The sequence below is a fragment of the Triticum aestivum genome, chromosome 7A (assembly GCF_018294505.1).
Source record: "Triticum aestivum cultivar Chinese Spring chromosome 7A, IWGSC CS RefSeq v2.1, whole genome shotgun sequence".
Taxonomy (NCBI): Eukaryota; Viridiplantae; Streptophyta; class Magnoliopsida; order Poales; family Poaceae; genus Triticum; species Triticum aestivum.
In genome coordinates this window covers 467,557,373-467,580,794 of record NC_057812.1, presented here as the reverse complement: position 1 = coordinate 467,580,794, position 23,422 = coordinate 467,557,373, and positions in this window count along the sequence as shown.

Below are 23,422 nucleotides of genomic sequence, written 5' to 3'. Positions count from 1 at the left end.
TGGAATAAGTGTAGGGGGCCACCAGGGGCCCACGAGGCAGGGGGCGCGCCCTGGAAAAAATCATATTAAATTTTCAGGGCATTTGGAGAACTTTTACTTTGAGGTATTTTTTATTGCATGGATAATTCAGAAAACAGACATAAAATACTATTTTTGCTTTATTTAATATAAATAACAGAAAGTAAAAGGATGGTACAGAAAGTTGTGTTTTCTAAATTCATCCATCTCATGCTCATCAAAAGGAATCCACTAACAAGGTTGATCAGGTCTTGTTAACAAACTCATTTCGAATAACATGAAACCGGAGAAATTTTGAATAACACTAGGTTACCTCAACGGGGATATGCACATCCCCAACAATAAGAATATCATATTTCTTATTTACAGTAGGAATAGGAAATTCTAAACCTCCAATAGTAATTGTTGAAATTTTTCCAATAAAATTGATACTGTGGACTTGAGGTTGTTTCCTCGGAAAGTGTACCGTATGCTCATTACCATTAACATGAAAAGTGACATTGCCTTTGGTGCAATCAGTAACATCCCCTGCAGTATTCGAAAAGGGTGTTCCAAGAATAATAGACATACTATCGTCCTCGGGAATATCAAGAATAACAAAGTCCGTTAAAATAGTAATGTTTGCAACCACAAGAGGCACATCCTCACAAATACTGATAGGTATAGCAGTTGATTTGTCAGCCATTTGCAAAGATATTTTAGTAGGTATCAGCTTATTCAAATCAAGTCTATGATATAAAGAGAGAGGCATAACACTAACACCGGCTTCAAGATCACGTGAAGTAGTTTTAACATAGTTTCTTTTAATGGAGCATGGTATAGTTGGTACTCCGGGATCTCCTAGTTTCTTTGGTATTCCACCCTTAAAAGTATAATTAGCAAGCATGGTGGAAATTTCAGCTTCCGGAATCTTTCTTTTATTTGTAATAATATCTTTCATGTACTTAGCATAAGGATTCATTTTAAGCATATCAGTCAAACGCATACGCAAAAAGATAGGTCTAATCATTTCACCCAAATGCTCAAAATCCTCATCATCCTTTTTCTTGGATGGTTTAGGAGGAAATGGCGTGGGTTTCTGAACCCATGGTTCTCTTTCTTTACCGTGCTTCCTAGCAACAAAGTCTCTCTTATCATAATGTTGATTCTTTGATTGTGGGTTATCAAGATCAACAGCAGGTTCAATTTCTACATCATTATTATTGCTAGGTTGAGCATCAGCATGAACATCATCATTAACATTATCACTAGGTTCATGTTCATTACCAGATTGTGTTTCAGCATCAGAGATAGAAATATCATTGGGATTCTCAGGTGTGTCAACAACAGGTTCACTAGAAGCATGCAAAGTCCTATCCTTTTCTTTTTCTTCCTTTTAGAAGGACTAGGTGCATCAATATTAATTCTCTAAGAATCTTTATCAATTCTCTTAGGGTGGCCTTCAGGATACAAAGGTTCCTGAGTCATTGTACCACCTCTAGTCATAACTCTAACAACATTATCATTCTTATTGTTTAATTCATTGAGCAAATCATTCTAAGCTTTAAGTACTTGTTCTACTTGAGTGGTAACCATAGAAGCATGTTTACTGATAAGTTTAAGTTCGCCTTTAACATTAGCCATATAATCACCCAAGTGTTCAATCATATAAGCATTATGTTTCAATTGTCTACCAACATAAGCATTGAAGTTTTCTTGCTTAACCATAAAGTTATCAAATTCATCCAAACATTGGCTAGCAAACTTAGCAGGAGGGATTTCAGCTTTATCATATCTATAGAGCGAGTTTACCTTTACTACCTGTGTCAGGTTATCAAGACCGTGTGTTTCTTCAATAGGTGATGAATTAAGACCATGTATTTCTTCAACAGGAGGTAAATTCTTAACATCTTCAGCTTTTATACATTTTTCTTTCATAGATTTCTTTGCCTCTTGCATATCTTCAGGACTGAGAAATAGAAGACCCTTTTCTTTGGAGTTGGCTTAGGAGTTGGTTCAGGAAGTGTCCAATTATTTTCATTGGTCAACATATTATTCAATAGAATTTCAGCTTGATCAACTGTTCTTTCCCTGAAAACACAACCAACACAACTATCCAGGTGGTCTCTGGAAGCATCGGTTAGTCCATTATAAAAGATATAAAGTATTTCATTTTTCTTGAGAGGATGATCAGGCAAAGCATTAAGTAATTGGAAAAGCCTCCCCCAAGCTTGTGGGAGACTCTCTTCTTCAATTTGCACAAAATTATATATTTCCCTCAAAGCAGCTTGTTTCTTATGAGCGGGGAAATATTTAGAAGAGAAGTAGTAAATCATATCCTAGGGACTACGCACACAACCAGGATCAAGAGAATTAAACCATATCTTAGCATCACCCTTTAATGAGAATGGAAATAATTTAAGGATATAATAGTAGCGAGTATTGTCATCATTAGTAAACAGGGTAGCTATATCATTTAATTTAGTAAGATGTGCCACAACAGTTTCAGATTCATAGCCATAAAAAGGATCAGATTCAACCAAAGTAATTATCTCAGGATCAACAGAGAAATCATAGTCCTTATCAGTAATAAAGATAGGTGAAGTAGCATAAGCAGGATCATATTTCATTCTAGCATTCAGAGATTTTTCTTTCAGCTTAGCTAATAATTTCTTAAGATCACTTCTATCATTGCAGGAAAGAAAGTCTCTAGCAGTTTCCTCATCCATAACATAACCCTCAAGCACAACAGGCAATTCATATCTAGGGGGCGAATCTTCATCATCACTTTCATCGATATTATCAGTTTCAATAATTTCATTCTCTCTAGCCCTAGCAAGTTGTTCATCAAGAAATTCACCTAGTGGCACAGTAGTATCAAGCATAGAAGTAGTTTCATCATAAGTATCATGCAAAGCAGAAGTGGCATCATCAATAACATGCGACCTATCAGAATCAATAGCATGTGTAGGTGTCGCAAGTTTACTCATAACAGAAGGTGAATCAAGTGCAGAGCTAGATGGCAGTTCCTTACCTCCCCTCGTAGTTGAGGGATAGATCTTGGTTCTTCCATCTTTCAAGTTCTTCATAGTCATAAGCAGATATAAATCCCAAATGACTCAAATAATAAAGCTATGCTCCCCGCCAATGGCGCCATAAAATGGTCTTGATAACCCACAAGTATAGGGGATCGCAACAGTTTTCGAGGGTAGAGTATTCAACCCAAATTTATTGATTCGACACAAGGGGAGCCAAAGAATATTCTCAAGTATTAGCAGCTGAGTTGACAATTCAACCACACCTGGAAACTTAATATTTGCAGCAAAGTGTTTAGTAGCAAAGTAATATGATAGTAGTGGTAACGGTGGCAAAAAGTAACGGTAGCAAAGGTAATATTTTGGGTTTTGTAGTGATTGTGACAGTAGCAATGAAAAAGTAAATAAGCAAAGAACAATATATGCAAAGCTCGTAGGCAATGGATCGGTCATGGAGAATTATGTCGGATGCGATTATTCATGCAACAGCTATAACATAGGGTGACACAGAACTAGCTCCAATTCATCAATGTAATGTAGGCATGTATTCCGAATATAGTCATACGTGCTTATGGAAACGAACTTGCATGACATCTTTTGTCCTACCCTCCCATGGCAGCAGGGTCCTATTGGAAACTAAGGGATATTAAGGCCTCCTTTTAATAGAGTACCGGACCAACGCATTAACACATAGTGAATACATGAACTCCTCAAACTATGGTCATCACCGGGAGTGGTCTCGACTATTGTCACTTCGGGGTTGCCGGATCATAACACATAGTAGGTGACTATAGACTTGCAAGATAGGATCAAGAACTCACATATATTCATGAAAACATAATAGGTTCAGATCTGAAATGATGGCACTCGTTCCCTAGTGACAAGCATTAAGCATAGCAAAGTCATAGCAACATCAATCTCAGAACATAGTGGATGCTAGGGATCAAACCCTAACAAAACTAACTCGATTACATGATAAATCTCATCCAACCCATCACCGTCCAGCAAGCCTACGATGGAATTACTCACGCACGGCGGTGAGCATCATGAAATTGGTGATGGAGGAAGGTTGATTATGACGATGGCGATGGATTCCCCTCTTCGGAGCCCCGAACGGACTCCAGATTAGCCTTCCCGAGAGACTTTAGGGCTTGGCGGCGGCTCTGTATCGTAAAACGCGATGAATCCTTCTCTTTGATTTTTTATCCCCGAACATGAATATATGGAGTTGGAGTTGAGGTCGGTGGAGCGTCGGGGGGCCCATGAGGCAGGGGGCGCGCCCCCACCCTCGTGGACAGGGTGTGGGCCCCCTAACGTGGATTCTTCTTCCAGTATTTTTTATATATTTCAAAAATAATCTCCGTTGATTTTCAGGTCATTCCAAGAACTTTTGTTTCTGCACAAAAATAACACCATGGCAATTCTGCTGAAAACAACATCAGTCCTGGTTAGTTCCATTCAAACCATGCAAGTTAGAGTCCAAAACAAGGGCAAAAATGTTTGGAAAAGTAGATACACGGAGACGTATCAGCTGTCTCCATGGGCATACAACGCCTAGAGGTGCGCGGAGACTCAAACCTCGTAATATCTCAGGTAAACGGAGATTTCAATGCAAAAGATCCAAAAATGGTGGCATATCGAAATGATGTATTAAAAATATCGGCTCGATTCAAGGGGCTTGAATTTCATCACGTCGCTCCAGACAGTAACCAGGCAGCGGACATACTCGCTCGCATGGGCGCCAAGCGCGACACCGTCCCGCCTAACACTTTGTGGAAAGGCTCCTCAAGCCGTCCGTGGTATGGTAGGACGAGAGTAGAGACAGCAATTCAGACTTGATCACGCCCCCCAGTAGCCGAACACAATACACATATCATCAGGGGTTCGGATACTGAAATAACACCCTCTGCTCATGAGATCATGGCCGCTATTTCTCCTTGGACCGAACCCTTCCTGGCCTACCTTAATAAGCAAGAACTTCCCGATGATCAAAATGAGGCCCGTCGCATAGTTCGGCGTTCTAAAGCCTACAAAGTTCACGAAGGTGAGCTATACATGAAAAGCACTACCGGAGTTCTCTAAAGGTGCATCTCTGAAGAGGAGGGACAACAACTCTTGGCCGAAATACATTCTAGTCTGGGCATCCACCACGCTGCAGCTCGGGCGCTCATAAGCAAAGCCTTCCAGCCATGCTTTTTCTAGCCAGCGGCCCGAGCAGACACACTAGCCCTTGTACAATGTTGTGTGGGATGTCAGCTTTTCGCTAATCAAAGTCATATGCCTCCCACTGCCTTAAGAACAATCCCCATCACTTGGACTTCATGGTCTAGGGGCTCGATATGGTCAGACCCCTTAAAGGGGGAAGCCATAAAAAGAAATATTTACTGGTTATGGTGGATAAATTCACTAAGTGGATAGAGGCCAAACCAGTAAAAAAATGACTGAAGCAGGGCTAGTGATTGACTTTATATCCGGCATGGTACACCGCTACGGTGTCCCGCACAGCATCATCACTAATAATGGCTCCGATTTTACAGTCGATGAGGTGAAAACTGTTGTGGTAAATTGGGCATTAAACTCGACTATGCATCCGTCTACCACCCTCAAACAAACGGTGAGGTTGACCGGGCCAATGGCCTGATAATGAGCGGCATTAAACCCTGACTAGTATGCTCCCTATGGGAGTCAGATAAGCACCGGGTTGAGGAACTCGATTCCATGCTCTGGGGGCTGCGGACCACACCTAACCGAACAACCGGATACACACCTTTCTTCATGGTGTACAACGTAGAAGTTGTCCTGCCCTACGACATTATTCATGACTCACCTCGAGTGCGCATGTACGAAGAGTGAGAAGCCGAGCTCAATCGGCAAGATGACCTAGATGGCCTCGAAGAGGAGCGCGATATCACACAAGCATGTTCCTTATTTTATCAACAACAGGACAAGCAATACCAAAGCACAGAAGTGCGGGCCAAGACATATAACATTGGCGACATCGTCTTGCGTCTCCCAGAGAAGAAAAATGATAAGCTCAAACCAAGATGGGAGGGCCCCTTCATCGTCGATGAAGTTCTCACAGGAGGAGCCTATCGCCTACATAATGCATCGGATAATCACCTTGAGCCGAATCCATGGAACGCTGCTCGGCTCCGAAGATTCTACGGATAGTTTGGTAGCACCTTTTTTTACTTTTACTAGGTTCCTTTTTCTCCTCTCTTTTTTGTTTTTCTTTTAATATCCTTGGATGTGTTCGGATCTACCGAACTATTAGGGGTACACATCTTTAAATGTACATACCCCACTATAACTGGGGGCTTCTTCGGCGAAGCTTATTACTAAAAGCTTGTTGCCTACATTGTTTACGTCGTTTGTTCTATACATTTTTTGCCATTATATGCACCTCTATAACTTAAGTTTTTGCCACGATGGGTTGCCTCGCTCCTGTGTTTATACCCTATGTTCCCGATTGTTCGGCTAGGGTTTAAAGGGAGCACCTCTGCGATTGATACAACCGGGTAATCCGGATCTGTAACTCAGACGGGTGAAGCCGGAAGCTAGCGTCCTTAAGGTAATAATCGGTCGGCAAGCAATGACAAATATTTTATGTTTATGTAATTCTTCTAAAAAATAAGGGATGGGCTGTCCGTAATTCTATCTTTTGGATCAAAGCCTAGGCATGCATAATTAAGCATGCTGACCCAAGGAAAGGAACCCTTAACGAAACTATTTTCCCTTGAAGATGTTTCTTACGTTAAATAGCAATATAACATAACTCCCCAAACAAATTTTGTCTGCTTGAGCAATATGACCGGATTGCCTGGTTTCCGAACATAATGAGTGTTTATTACATTCAAACATGGTATCCGGAAACACTCGAACTATTTGGTTCAGAGCTTGAAGCCAAAGGCCTGCGATGACAAATTTTGACAAGTTCGGTTGGAGATAAGTTTGATGGTAAAGTACATTGATACATCGGATTGTTTAAGCTACAGTCTTCTTGCGAATATTTCACAGCTATCATCACTTGGTCATGTACTGTAGTGATCCGACCTCAAACGGTCAAATCTTTGTGCATAAGTGTCATCCCTAGATCAATAATGCTGACACACATAGTACTTGAAGGATTTATAGAAGAGTTCAATCACACACTTATTACATCGAATATCTCAAAAGAGAGAACTTATTACAATAATATGGCTGAAGGCCATCTAATAAAGATAACAGCGGGAGGCTTCGGAAGTGAAATGAGTCCCTCAACTCCAACGGCATAGCTGAGTGCAAGACAATGACCTAGCGCACCTTACTCTTCGTCTGAAAGTTTACAACATAATACATTGCAGCCCGAAACGGGTCGGCACATGGAATATGCTGGCAAAATAACACTATAGAGCAATGAACAAGTAGCAGCTAGAACTATATGCATATTTGGTTGGTGGAGGCTCTATGGTTATTTTTGCAGAAAGCTAGTTTTTCCCTACAATGAAGGAATATATTTTATTTAACTACAAGTTTTGTTGAAAACATTGAGAATGGTAACCCCATCTCAATCCCAAATTAATAATCATTAACCCAACAAGTTAATTAAGTAAAGTGATGAGATCAACATAATAATTCAAGCACCAGATACTCAAGATGTCCATAACCGTGGAAACGGCTAACCATGATTAGTTTGTACACTTTGCAGAGGTTTGCACACTTTTCCCCACAAGACTCGATCTCCTCCATTTGATATCTCGCACTGCAAGATGTTTGAGAAATGGATGACCGAGACACGGTCTTTCAAAAGCATTAGCCCTTTCGATGAGTAAACTGTACCACCTACATCCCCTACATTTGCTAGTTTACCAAAGAAAGAGGTCACGCAACATACTCAACTATGCCAGAGCCCATAGTGGCTTGTGGCTGCACACGTAAGTTTCTAGCATGAATAACTTTACGATCCCTTTGAGCCTAGGTGGTGGACCATAGGATGATCACACGGATTCCCCGGGATCTCCTTGGACAACACTAGATTACCCCAGGTGCCCACAAACAATCCACCCAGATGTGTGTTAAAGTAGCCACCTCAAATAAACCCTTAGTTCATAATAACACTCACAACTATCATGAATCACTCAAACCAAACCACGTCTACAAGCATAGCATAGCAGTATAAGCATAACATAGAAGTAACTCCAGGGTTAAATTGAAAAGGGCAATAGGTACTACCTCAACAACTACTTCCCAATACCCACATGTTAGGCAGATCCTACTCATGCAATGTTTGAGGGTTGAGACTAATGCATAAAAACTAGGTAATAAAGGGGTATGATCAAAGTGTTACTTGCCTTGCTGATGATCTGAAAACCCTAGTGACTCGTAGTAGCACGCTTCGCACTCTGTAAACTCTATCACAAATAACCAATAACATACATAAGCACTCAAGCAAAAGATACAAGGGTAAAACTTAAGAGAAAACATCCAAATTGAAAGTTCAACTGAAGAGCTTCGATCCGCAAAAAGAATCAATCAAATCAGAGTTACGAAACTCAAACTACGATCAAAAGAAGTTCAAATTCAAATCTGCTTGAAATAACATTTTACATTGTCAAAATCATGTTTAAGTTGGTTAACTGGAAAGAGGGGTCCGAGACGAAGATTTTGGCATTGGTTTCACTGGATTTGGACGAACGAGCGAAAAGTTACGAGGGTTTAAAGATCAGGGGCTAATATGCGATAAAAATAATCACTGATAGGTCCCTGGCCGAAAATAAAATAAAATAAAAATCTATCGAACGAAAGTTCGCTATCAGGGACAAACGAGCGAATATGTTCGCTAACAGAGACGTTCGAGCGAACGCTCACTAATTAGCGAACTCGAAAAAAAATGATCTAATGAAAACCTAAAAAAGCGGGCGGCGGTTTTGGCAGTTTTATCGATTCATAAAAACGGCGGCGGCGAGATCCGGCGAGATCTCCGGCGGCGGCGGGCAACGGCAAGGCGGGGCGGCGCTATGGGGTTGGCGGTGTCGGCGAGCGGCGACGCGCGCAACAGTGGCAGGCGGCGGTGGCGGCAAGAAGCGGCAGTGGCGCAGGCTTGCGGCGGCGGGCGAGCGGCTGCGGTGGTGGTGGCGGTGGCGGCGGCTGCGGCGGTGGTGGGACGGGGTGGAGGCGGTTGTGGGGCTACAGTATTTAAGGAGGGGAGGGGGTGGCGGCGCCTTGGGGAAGGGACAGCGCGAGGCGGGGTCCAACTCGGACTCCCCTCGACGTTCGTGCCTCGCACGGCGGGAGGAAGGCGGCGGCGAGGGAGCGGGCCGGCTTGCTCGGCTGGGCTTCGGCCCGGTAATGCGGGAAAATATTTTTTAATAAAATTTCGCCTGAATAAAAATCCTAATAAAATATAAAAAAGTTCTAAAAATGCCAAAAATAATTTTCACCGTCTAAATAAAATATTTAGAACAAAGTGAACATTTTTCTGGCCTAAAAAATGCAATTTTCAAAAATGCATATTTTTCTAATTCAAATAAAATAGAAAATAAAATATTTATTTGATTTTATATATTTTCCTCCAATATTCCTCTCGTTTTGAAGAAGTCATATTATATTCCCTCTTTTATTTTAAATATTGGAAATAATTGGAGAGGAAAATATTAAAATCATAATGATCCTCTTTTCAAATTTGAGAAAATTCAGATATGAAAATTTATGAAATCCCCAACTCTCTCCTTGGGTCCTTGAATTGCTTAAGATTTCTAGGATCACAACCAAAAATGCAAATAAAATATGAAATGCATATGATGACCTATGTATAACATCCAAATTGAAAAATTGGGATGTTACAAACCTACCCCCCTTAAGATGAATCTCGCCCTCGAGATTCGGGTTGGCTAGAAAATAGGTGTCGGTGGTCTTTCTGTAGGTCTTCCTCTCGCTCCCAGGTGGCTTCATCCGCGGTATGGTGGCTCCACTGAACTTTGCAAAACTTGATAGCCTTGCTGCGAGTAACTCGGCTGGCAAACTCAAGAATCTTGACGGGCTTCCTCGTAGGTCAGATCACTCTCTAACGAAATTGCTTCCAGGGGCACTGTATCTCTTAGGGGAATATCGACCATCTCAGCATGGCACTTCTTCAACTGGGAAACATGAAACACATCATGAACTCCTGACAATCCTTCTGGTAACTCCAACTTGTAGGCAACTTCTCCCATACGTTCCACAACTCATTACGGTCCTACAAATCTTGGGGCTAACTTTCCCTTAACACCAAATCATTTAACTCCTCACAGTGGTGACACACGAAGATATGCTCAATCTCCAATTTCATAGACTAACTCCTTTCGTTTAGTATCGGCATAACTCTTCTGCCTGGACTGAGCTACCTTCAGTCTATCTCGAATCAACTTAACCTTCTCTTCAGACTCTTTGATCAGATCTGGTCCAAACAACTGACGGTCTCCAACTTCATCCCACATTAATGGTGTCCTGCATCTCCTCCCATACAAGGCTTCAAAAGGTGCCATCTTCAAACTAGCCTGATAACTATTGTTGTATGAGAACTCTGCGTAAGGCAAATTTTCATCCCAACTAGATCCATAATCTAGCGCACAAGCTCTCAACATGTCCTCCAAAATCTGATTGACTCTCTCGGACTGTCCATCGGTCTGCGGATGAAAGGCTATATTGAACTCTAGCCTAGTGCCCAAAGTCTGGTGCAGATTCCAAAACTTTGAGGTAAACTGTGTTCATCTATCTGATACGATGGTCCTCGGAACTCCGTACAGACATACGATCTTGGTCATATATATCTTAGCCAACTTCGCGCTTGTATAGGTGGTTTTCACTGGGATAAAGTGAGCTACCTTGGTCAAGCGATCAACTACTACCCAGATTGAATCATATCCTGATCGGGTCCTGGGTAGTCCGGTAATGAAATCCATGCCAAGCTTGTCCCACTTCCATTCGGGTATCGGCATAGGCTGGAATAATCCTGTCGGCTTCTGATGTTCTGCCTTCACTCTCTGACATACATCACATACCGTTACATACTCGGCAATATCCTTCTTCATATCTGTCCAACAGAAACATTCCTTCAAATCCAAATACATCTTGGTGTTTCCGGGGTGAATCGAGTATGGCGAGCCATGAGCTTCCTGAAGTATTAACTTCCCGATCTCCGCATTATTGGGCACATATATACGATCCTCAAACCATAAAGTCTCGTGCTCATCCTCACAAAAACCCTTGGATTTTCCTTTGCTCATATTCTCCTTTATCTCAGCGATTTCCTTATCATCCTTCTGAGCTTCTGGAATCTTTCCCAATAACATAGACTGAACCTCCATTACTGCAACAAAACCTCTTGGAACTATCTCCAAACGAAGTTCCTTCAGATCGTTAACTAACTCCTGCGGTAATCCTCCGCTTACGAGGGTATTGTCATAACTCTTGCGGCTCAAAGCGTCTGCTACGACATTGGCCTTCCCTGGATGATAATGCAACTTCATATCATAATCCTTTATGAGCTCCAACCATCTCCTCTGCCTGAGATTCAACTCCTTCTACGTGAAAATGTACTTCAAACTCTTGTGATCCGTGTACACATCACATATGTTTCCAATCAGAAAATGTCTCCAGGTCTTAAGCGCATGCACTACGGCTGCTAACTCCAAATCATGGGTGGCATAATTTAACTCGTGAGGTCAAAGCTGTCATAAGGCATATGAAACAACTCTTCCGTCCTACATCAGTACACCTCCAAGTCCTAAGCGAGAAGCGTCACAATACACTTGGAAATCCTTATGTATATCAGGAAGAACCAGCACTGGGGCTGTAACCAAACGTTTCTTCAACTCCTGAAAACTGACCTCACAATCTTCAGTCCATTTGAACTTGGTGTCCTTCTTTAACAACTCGGTCATGGGTTTCGCAATCTTGGAGAAATTCTCAATGAACCTCCTGTAATATCCTACGAGTCCCAAAAAACTGCGGATCTCTCCAACTGAGGTGAGTGCCAACCACTCAGTGACAGGCTGAACCTTGGTAGGATCTACTGCTATACCTTCTCCTGATATAACATGTCCAAGAAATCCAACTTCCTTCAACCAAAACTCACACTTGCTGAACTTGGCATATAGTTGATGTTCCCTGAGCTTCTCGAGAACTAAGCGCAAGTGTTCCTTGTGTTCCTCTTCATTCTTCGAGTACACCAAAATATCATCAATGAACACCACTACAAACTTATCCAAAAACTCCATGAACACCTTTTTCATCATGCTTATAAAATAGGTTGGGGCATTAGTCAGTCCAAATGACATGACTGTGTACTCATATAGCCCGTACCTTGTGGTGAAAGTTGTCTTAGGTATATCATGTTCTCGGATCTTCAGCTGGTGGTATCCTGATCGCAGATCGATCTTGGAGAATACTTTAGCTCCTTGCAACTGGTCAAATAGATCATTGATCATCAGTAGTGGGTACTTGTTCTTGATCGTCACTTCATTCAAGGCCCAATAATCAACAACCATTCTCAAAGATCCATCCTTCTTCTCAACAAAGAGCACTGGGGCTCCCCACGGTGATGAACTTGGTCGGATGTAACCTTTCTCCAATAACTCCTTAATCTGCTTCTTAATTTCCTCCAGATCAGTTGCAGGCATCCGATACGGTCTCTTCAATATTGGTCTGGTGCTTGGCAATAGCTCAATCAAAAACTCTATGGCTCGATCTGGCAGCATGCCTGGTTGCTCCTCTGGAAATACATCCGGATAATCCTTCACAACAGGCACTTCTTCCTGAACAACTCCTGAGAGAGAATTTACTTGGGTCCTCCTTGGTGCATGCCTAGACACATACTTGATCCTTTTTCCCTCTGGGGCGGTGAGTAAAATTGACTTACTAGCACAATCCATGTTTCCTCCATACTTTGATAACCAATCCATGCCTAATATTATATCCAATCCTTGTGACTCCAAAATTATTAGGTCTGAGGGGAAAACATGGCTACCAATGGTTAAGGGTAACCGATCACACCATCGGCTGGCCATATAATCTGCTCCTGGCGAGCTTACTAACATGGGTGACCTAAGGCATAAGGTTGGCAACTTAAACTTGTCCACAAATCCCCTTGTTATGTATTAATGCGATGCACCAGTGTCAAAAAGAACGAGTGCGGTAAATGACTTAATCAAAAAGTTACCGATCACTACGTCAGGCTGTTCTTCAACCTCCTCCACGTTAACGTGGTTCACTTGTCCTCTGGTGAAGGGATTCGACTTCTTCCTAGAGCTTCCATTTCCATTGCCATTCTTCAACTCTAAGCAATCATTGGCGTAATGTCCAGTCTTCCCGCACTTGTAACAGGTAACATGGCTCAGGTCCTTCTTGGCGGGCGTTGCTGGGTTGGGACGGTTCTGGTTGCTGCTTGCTCCATTCCTGTTTCCCACTGTGGTTATGTGAGCTTCCTCCATTGTGGGTATGGCCTCCATGGTTATGGGTGTAACCTCCGGAGTTTGGGGTAAAGCGAGGCTTCTGCTGAGCTCCAGAATTGTACTCCCCCTGTCCATACCTCCGTTTGTGGCTCTCTATCTGCTGTTGTTTGCTTTAAATCATAAGGGCCGGTCTACAAACTCCTGGTAGTTAGTGAATGTTGCCACCATCAACTGTATACTCATCTCATCATTCAGCCCTTACATAAACTTCTCCTGCTTCGCGGCATCTGTGGCCACATCATGTGGGGCATAGCGGGCTAACTTGCTAAACTCATTCACATATTGCCTCACAGTACGATTTCCCTTATGAAACTCACGCTTCTTCATATTCATTGCTCCTGTAGAGACATGGGCTGTGCGGAAAGCTTGTTGAAACTGATCCCATGTGACATTGGCTATGGGAAAAGTGGCTGTGTAATTCTCCCACCATGAGGCTACAGGTCCATCTAGTTGGTGTGCGGCAAAACTCACCTTCTCAGCATCTGTGCAACCTGCGGTAATCAGCTCCCTTCCAATCCTGCAGAGCCAGTCATCAGCAACAATCGGCTCAGTGCTTCTGAAAAACACCGGCGGATTTAACCTCAAAAACGGGCTAAGTTGTCAAGTGGAGGTGGTGAAGGTGGGTTGTTGTTGTTGTTGCCTTGGTTCTGGACTAATAGCTGCATCAAGGCATTCTGCTGCTGGATCAACTAGGTGAGCTCCGGTGGGAAGACAAATCCGGGGTCACGTCTCGGAGGCATCTGATAGGTTTTAGAGGGGAGAGATAGAATAGAGTGAGGTCTAAGGAGAAAGTCACTACCCATATGCACATGAGACAAACACAATCATATCATACCACTCATTTCGAACAAGGGCATACAATCGATCTGGCTACCATTACAAAATACTCGGACTATTCTATATACATGGGGGAATACTACTAATAATATGGTGGTCAACTAGAAATTTTGATCGGAAGAAGACTCCATGATATCTGCTCCAGCTTCATCTTCATAGTCATCATCACTGTCGGGGTCGGAGTCGGTGTCGTCGATGATGATGTAGTCTTCGGGATGGTTGTCACCTCCTGGCGCAGGGTCTCCCATGAATATTCCTAGCTTCTTCTTCAGATCTTCATTCTTCTCTAGTAGTACTGCAATTTCCTCTTCATATCCATCGCGTGTAGACTTGAGTTCCTCTTCTAGCTCCATGTTCCTGGTCATCACCTTCTTCAGGTCTATCATGTTGGCGCACATCTGGTTCTCCTGCCGAAGAATGTGCTGGTTTAACTCCTGGATGTAGGCTGCAATGGACTTGTCCCTCCTGGTGATGATCATCTCCCATTGCTCATCTCGGCATCCACATATCTGGTAGATGGTGTCCTTAAGATCCTTGTGGTAAACTTCGCCGATGCGTCCCACGGCGATGTGAGCTGCCATGCTCTTTCCTAGACTCCAGGTTGGTGCATCAAAGGAAAACTCTATGGGCTCAGTAACTGGTGTGAATGTCCTTCCTGGGACATGTACTCGAATGGTCCAGTGCTCTTATTCCGGTAGAGTGGCGGTGTAGGTCCCGGTGAAGCTTGGTATTCCGATGTTCAGGTATCTAGTGGCCTCCTTCAAGTGTCGTCCAAAAGGGGTGTCTTCATCCGGTTGAGCAAACTTGTTCCTTGAATCCGCCATCTATAGAGTGGAAAGTGGAGAAGAGTCAGAAATGAGTAGAGAAGAATGACCTAAGGCTTATCTTAGTGATTGCGTCCTACTGTCAGTATGTGCTCTGACACCATCTTGTAGCGATCTGACCTCAACCGGTCAAATCTCTGTGCATAAGTGTCATCCCTGGATCGGTAATGCTGACACACACAATACTTGAAGGATTTATAGAAGAGTTCAATCACGCACTTATTACATTGAATATCTCAAAAGAGAGTACTTATTAATATAATATGGCTGAAGGCCATCTAATAAACAGAACAACGGAAGGCTTCAGAAGTGAAATGAGTCCATCAACTCTAATAGCATAGCTGAGTGCAAGACAACGACCTAGCGCACCTTACTCTTCGTCTGAAAAGTCTGCAACATAATACGTTGCAGCCCGAAATGGGCCAACACATGGAATATGCTGGCAAAATAACATTGTAGAGCAATGAACAAGTAGCAGCTATAACTATATGCATATTTGGTTGGTGGCAGCTCTATGGTTATTTTTGCAGAAAGCTAGTTTTTCCCTACAACACAGGAATATATTTTATTTAACTACAAGGTTTGTTGAAAACATTGAGAACGGTAACCCCATCTCAATCCCAAATTAATAATCATTAACCCAACAAGTTAATTAAGTAAAGTGATGAGATCGACATAATAATTCAAGCACCAGATACTCAAGATGTCCATAACCGGGGACATGGCTAACCATGATTAGTTTGTACACTCTATAGAGGTTTGTGCACTTTTCCCCACAAGATTCGATCTCCTCCGTTTGATTTCTTGCACTGCATGATGTTTGAGAAATGGATGACCAAGACACAGTCTTTCAGAAGCATTAGCCCTTTCGACAGGTAAACCGTACCACCTACATCCCCTACATCTGCTAGTTTACCACTAAAAGAGGTCACGCAACATACTCAACTATGTCAGAGCCCATAATGGCTTGTGGCTACACATGGAAGTTTCTAGCAGGAATAACTTTATGATCCCTTTGACCCTGGGTGGCGGACCATAGGATGATCACATGGATTCCCCTAGATCTCCTTGGACAACACTGGATTACCCCAGGTGCCCACAAACAATCCACCCAGATGTGTGTTAAATTAGACACCTTAAATAAACCCTTAGTTCATAATAACACTCACAACTATCATGAATCACTCAAACAAAACCACGTCTACGAGCATAGCATAACAGTATAAGCATAACGTAGAAGTAACTTCCAGGGTTTAATTGAAAAGGGAAATATGTACTACCTCAACAACTACTTCCCAATACCCACATGTTAAGCAGATCCTACTCATGCAATGTTTGAGGGTTGAGACTAATGCATAAAAATTGGGTAATAAAGGGGTATGATCAAAGTGTTACTTGCCTTGCTGACGATCTGAAAACCCTAGTGACTCGTAGTAGCACGCTTCACACTCTGGAAACTCTATCGCAAACATAAAATAACATACATAAGCATTCAAGCAAAATATGCAAGGGTAAAACTTAATAGAAAAGATCCAAATTGAAAGTTCAACTGAAGAGCTTCGATTTGCAAAAAGAATCAATCAAATCGGAATTACGAAACTCAAACTACGATCAAAAGAAGTTCAAATTCAAATCTGCTTGCAATCAAATTTTAAATTGTAAAAATCATATTCAAGTTGGTTAACTGGAAAGAGGGGTCTGAGACGAAGATTTTGGCGTTGGTTTCACTGGATTTGGACGAACGAGCAAAAAGTTACGAGGGTTGAAAGATCAGGGGCTAATATGTGATAAAAATAATCGCGGATAGGTCCCTGGCCGAAAATAAAAGAAAAGTCTATCGGAGGAACGTTCGCTATCAGGGACAAACGAGAGAATACTTTCGCTAACAGAGACGTTCGAGCGAACGCTCGCTAATTAGCAAACTAAAAAAACCGATCTAATGAAAACCTAAAAAAACGGGCGGCGGTTTTACCGCTTCAACAAAAAACCCGGCAGCGGCGAGATCCGGCGAGATCTCCGGCGGTGGCGAGCAACAGTGAGGCGGGGCGGTGCTATGGGGCAGCGGCGGTGGCGGCAAGAAGCGGCGGCTGCGGTGGCGGCGGCTGCGGTGGTGGGGCTGTGGTATTTAAGGAGGGGAAGGGGTGGCGGCGCCTTGGGGAAGGGGCGGCGCGAGGCGGGGTCCGGCTCGGACTCCCCTCGGCATCCGTGCCTTGCACGGCGGGAGGAAGGCGACGGCGCGGGAGCGGGCCGGCCTACTCGGCTGGGCTTCGACCCAGTCGGGCGGGAAAAGATTTTTTTTTAATAAAATTTCGCCCAAATAAAAATCCTAATAAAATATAAAAAAATTCTAAAAATGCCAAAAACAATTTTCACCATCTAAATAAAATATTTTGAACAAAGTGAACATTTTTCTGGCCTAAAAATGCAATTTTCAAAAATACATATTTTTCTAATTCAAATAAAATAGCAAATAAAATCCAAATAAATATTTACTTGATTTTAAATTGTTTCCTCCAATATTCCTCTCTTTTTGAAGAAGTCATATTATCTTCCCTCTTTTATTTTTAATATTGGAAATAATTGGAGAGGAAAATATTAAAATCATAATGATCCTCTTTTCAAATTTGAGAAAATTCAAATATGAAAATTTATGAAATCCCCAACTCTCTCTTTGGGTCCTTGAGTTGCTTAATATTTCTAGGATCACAACCAAAAATGCAAATAAAATATGAAATGCATATGATGACCTATGTATAACATCCAAATTGAAAATTTGGGATGTTACATATACCAGGTTCACGTGAATCTCTCTTCCGTCTAGTCCCCGAGGTCCAACACGGGTCATACGATTTGGCTCGAGCCCGGTGTAGCGTGTTTTCACCATCGCCCATGCCTCTCGTGCACCTTCCCGTCATGCTGAAGCCTTCCATACCTCAAAACTGTGCCGGGCACCTTTGAATAGGTTCGCCAAATCCTCCATACTTCCTGGAGGGGCATCAGATGGCCATAAGGCTTTGACCATACTCTTCATGGCTTTTCGGTCCCGCTCGTGCACTACGGAAAGCTAGTTTAGAACGTCGCCTTAGAATCCGGATACTTCTTCTTCATGACGCCCGGTTAACAGACCTGCAAGAACAGCATTATAATACTCCTAATTACCGGATAATATGAGTTCCCTGGATGGTTGAAAGGTCATACCGAGTATGCCGCCTTTCAAATTTTTATTTTTTAGTGCGTCCGACAATTGATCCTTTAAGCTCTTTATCTCTTCGACTTGCTTATCCTTTTCCTCCTCCAGTTTGCTCTTTTGATCAATGGTTTGTGCTAGTACTCGATGACCGTCTGCTTCTTGCCTTTCAGTATATTCTTGGGCTTTCTTGGCAGCCTTTAAGCTCTCTTCAAGTTGACCTATAGATTCTGTTGCTAAAATACAACAATGTATGCTTAAACATCATTGCAGTGGATCATATTTTCTGGATACTATTTTTCCCTACCATGAGCTCCCCTCGCGAATTTCTTCATTTCTTCTAGCTCTGTGGTGGTGGCATTTAGCTTTGTCCGGCTCGTTTCAAGCTCCTGGGACAGTGTGTTGTTCTTCTCTTTGAGAACCTACGATCATAATGATCCTTAAATCGGTTGGTCTAACCGCTTCAAGTCTCAGGGGCTACTAGCATATATCTATTAAATTTACACAAACTCTTACTTGCATATCCTTTGAAAACAGGTGAGTGACTCCTGCAAGTCCGTCCCGGGCGGCTCGGATATATGCATCCACGGAGCTGAGTGCATTGAATTCCTGCTCAGTGAAAGCTGGAGCACGCATGGCCTCTTTTAGTCGTCGATGATTCATCACGCTCTCCACTTCAGAATTTGTGACAGATACGTCATCTGAATCCTCATGAGGTGGATGATTTGGCACTGCATCCGTATTGGCTCTCATCCTGGTTGATGAGTCCGGTGCCGGATTAGCTAGTGATCGGCTAACTGGGTCTTCGGACATGGTTCGCTGTATGCTCCTTGTGAAATAAGATGGGAGGAGAAGTGTGACAATCTGGTCTTATGCCTAAGCACATAATAAAGGTTATACCTCTTTGATGAAGGAGGGGGCTCGACGGCGCTCCCAGTTTCCTTTCGCTTTGAAGGCTCGCCCTGCGTAGGCGCTATCTTCCTAGAGGCCGCCCTCGATGGAGTGCGGCTCGCTGAGCGCCGCCCCTTTGGAGCACGATTCAGTGCGATGGGTGAGGTGCAAGTGGGTGGCCCCTTTTTTGAGGATGTCTTCTGAGTACTTACATCGGAGAAAGGGAGAAGGACAGGGTAATTGGACATAATAGCCACTTCCGAGCCATCAAGGCTTGCTTGATAAAAGACTCCATTTCAAGCTCTATAAATATATCCGGATCCTTGCGGAATCCGTGATCTTCGTTGCGAGCATAGTCCTCTAGCTATGGGGAGGGGCAATGAACCTTTTCGACCACCTTCCTCCATGTTTGTTTTAAGATGACTACAATAATTTGATTAGCACATCTCAATAATGAGGTAGGACAATGCTGATAATCAAAAACTTACCCATTCGATAGGGTTATACATGGAAAAACCTTCCCAACAATTTAAACGAGTGAATTCTTCTTTTTTCCCCTTATAAAGATCTGCCAGAATGGTGGCCAGAGCGGCTGGGGTATTCAGGCCCCGGCGCTTGTAACGAGACGCGTCGTCCGTTCCGTTGTAACACCATAAAGGGTGCCCCCTAGACTGGAGGGGCTGGATGCATCGCTTTATCGCGATGGCCATGACTTCGATTATCGAGAGTTTGGAATGGGCAAGTACCCCGACCTTGTTAACTAACCTCTTTACTTACACATTGTCTCCTTGCTTGGGGCTCTGGGGGCACCAATTGAAGCGTTTCTTCAAAGGAGCGCTGGAGAATTCAGGAAGTCCACGCCAAACTGGGTCCGGAAGGGGAATGTCCTCAATATAAAACCATTCCGAAGTCCATTCTTCGGATTCCTTCATGGGAGTTTCGATGAGGTAAACTGATCCGGCTATGCGCCATACATCAGCGCTGCCCACTTCAAGTATGAAACCCCCTTGGGAACGAGGGACGAGGCAAAAGAAGTTTCTCCACAGTTTGAAATGAGCCTCGCAGCCTAAAAACAGGTCGCAGAGAGTGACAAAACCTGAAATGTGCAGGATAGAACCTGGTGTGAGGTTGTGCATCTGGATCCCATAGAATTCCAATAGAGCTCTGAGGAAGGGGTGGATCGGAAATCCTAAGCCCTCAGAAGAAATGAGATGAAGCACACCCTCTCCTCCTTGTTGGGGCTGGGGAAAATTTCTGCTAGCACCTCATTGCCGATCGAGGCCAATCCCGCCAGCACAAAGACTAGATCTACGGGAGGGAGATATCCCTCCGTATGAAGTCGACTCAGCTAGAGGTGAGACACTGAGCAGCTTTGCCACTCACCCACTTGAGGGCCATGAGGGCGCGAGGAAGAGCTAGGGGCGTTTGCCATGTTTTGAAGTTTTTCGTGGTTTGCTTTGATGCTCTTTGCACGGTGTGGGATGGCATTTGGGGATCTAACCTCCTTATATAGATGTCGCCCTTGCGTGGTAAAAAAATTATGGACCATTCGCATTCGCCCGACACGTGGAAATCAAGGCGACGACAGGAAGGAATCGTAAAGGCGGGGCATAAAGGTCAAAACCGGACTGTTATCAATTCGGATTATGATGAAGAACCCGCCTTGCAAAGCCGAAGACATAAGCCAGATACTACATCATCATTGAAGGCAAGTTCGGGGGCTACTGAGGGAGTCCTGGATTAGGGGGTCCTTAGGTGTCCGGTCTATTCGATATGGGCTAGACTGATGGGTCGTGAAGAGAAAGCAGAAGACCACCTTCCGTGTCCGGGTAGGACTCCTATGTGCGTAGAACGACAAGTTTAGTGTCCGGGTGTAATACTTCCTTCCTTTGTGAACCGACTATGTACAACCCTAGGCCCCTCCGGCGTGTAAAGAAACCTGAGGGTTTAGTCCACCCTCTCTTGCCTTTGCCTGCACTCCAAATAAGGAAAGGGGGCGTGGCTTGGGAGAGACCCCAAGTAGGATTCCTCCTACTTGGGCGCCCCCTTGGCTGCTCCTACCTCCCTCCCACCTATATATATGTGGGAGGGGGCACCTAACAAAAAAATAGACAATGGCCTAGCTGTGTACGGCACCCCCTGCACCGTTTGCACCCCCGGTCATATTTTTGTAGTGCATAGGCGAAGCCCTGCGGAGATCACTTCACCATCACAGTCACCATGCCGTCGTGCTGTCAGAACTCATCCACTACCTCGCCGTCTTGCTGGATCAAGAAGGCGCGAACGTCCTCGAGCTGAACGTGTGCTGAACATGGAGGTGACGTACATTCGGTACTCGATCGGTTGGATCGCAAAGAAAGTTCGACTACATCAACCGCGTTGTGAAACGCTTCCGCTTATGGTCTACAAGGGTATGTAGACATATACTCTCCCCCTCTCGTTGCTATATATGCATCTCCATGGATAGATCATTGCATGTGCATAGATTTTTTTTTCCATGCAACGTTTCCCAATAGTGGTATCAGAGCCAGGTCTATGCGTAGATGATATGCACGAGTAGAACACAAAGAGTTGTGGGAGGTGATAGTCATAATGCTTACCACCAACGTCTTATTTTGATTCGGCGGTATTGTGGGATGAAGCGGCCCAGACCAACCTTATATTCCACACACATGAGACCGGTTCCATCGACAGACACGCAACTAGTTTTGCATAAAGGTGGCTGGCGGTTGTCTATTTCTCCTACTTTAGTTGAATCGAATTTGACTACGGCCGGTCCTTGAATAAGGTTAAAATAGCAAACTTGATAATCATAGTTGTGGTTTTTACATAGGTAAGAACGGTTCTTGCTAGAAGCCCGTAGCAGCCACGTAAAACTTGCAACAACAAAGTAGAGGACGTCTAACTTGTTTTTGCAGGGCATGTTGAGATGTGATATGGTCAAGATATGATGTGATATATGTTGATGTATGAGATGATCATGTTTTGTAATATCGACAACCGGCAGGAGCCTTAGTGCCGTCTCTTTATTGTATGAAGTGCAAGCGCCATGTAATTGCTTTACTTTATCACTGTGTGTTAGCGATAGTTGTAGAAGCAATAGTTGGTGTGACGACCTCGATGCAACGACGCTATGATGGACATCAAGGTGTCAAGCCAGTGACGATGGAGATCATGACAATGCTTTGGAGATGGAGATCAAAAGCACAAGATGGTGATGGCCATATCATGTCACATATTTTGATTGCATGTGATGTTTATCATTTATGCATCTTATTTTGCTTAGAACGATGATATCATTATAAGATGATCCCTTCACTTAATTTCAAGATAAAAGTGTTCTTCCCTGAGTATGCACCATTGCTACAGTTCATCGTTTTGTGACACCACGTGATGATCGGGTGTGATAGACTCTACGTTCACATACAATGGGTGTAAGACAGTTTTGCACACGTAGAATACTTGGGTTAAACTTGGCGAGCCTAACATGTACAAACATGGTCTCGGAACACTGGAGACCGAAAGGTCGAACGTGATTCATATAGTAGACATGATCAACATATAGATGTTCACCATTGATGACTACCCCGTCTCACGTGATGATCGGACATGGGTTAGTTGATTTGGATCATGTATCACTTATATAACTTGATGGGTGTTTATTTAAGTGGGAGTTCTTTAGTAATTTGATTAATTGAACTTAAATTTATCATGAACTTAGTCTTATAGTTTTACATATCTATGTTGTAGATTAATATCTCGCGATTTAGCTCCCCTATTTTTCATATGTTCCTAGAGAAAACTAAGTTGAAATACGATAGTAGCAATGATGCGGACCGGGTCCGTGATCTGAGGATTATCCTCATTGCTGCACAGAAGAATTATGTCCTTGATGCACCGCTAGCTGACGAACCTGTTGTAGGAGAAGATGTAGACGTTATGAACGTTTTCTAAGCTCGATATGATGACTACTTGATATTTTAGTGCGCCATGCTTTACGGCTTAGAACAAGGACTTCAAAAATGTTTTGAACGCCATGGAGCATAGGAGATGTTCCCAGAGCTGAAAATTGGTATTTCAGATTCATGCCCGTGTCAAGAGGTACGAGACCTCTGACAAGTACTTTGCCTACAAGATGGAGGAGAATAGCTCAGCCAGTGAGCATGTACTTAGAATGTTTGG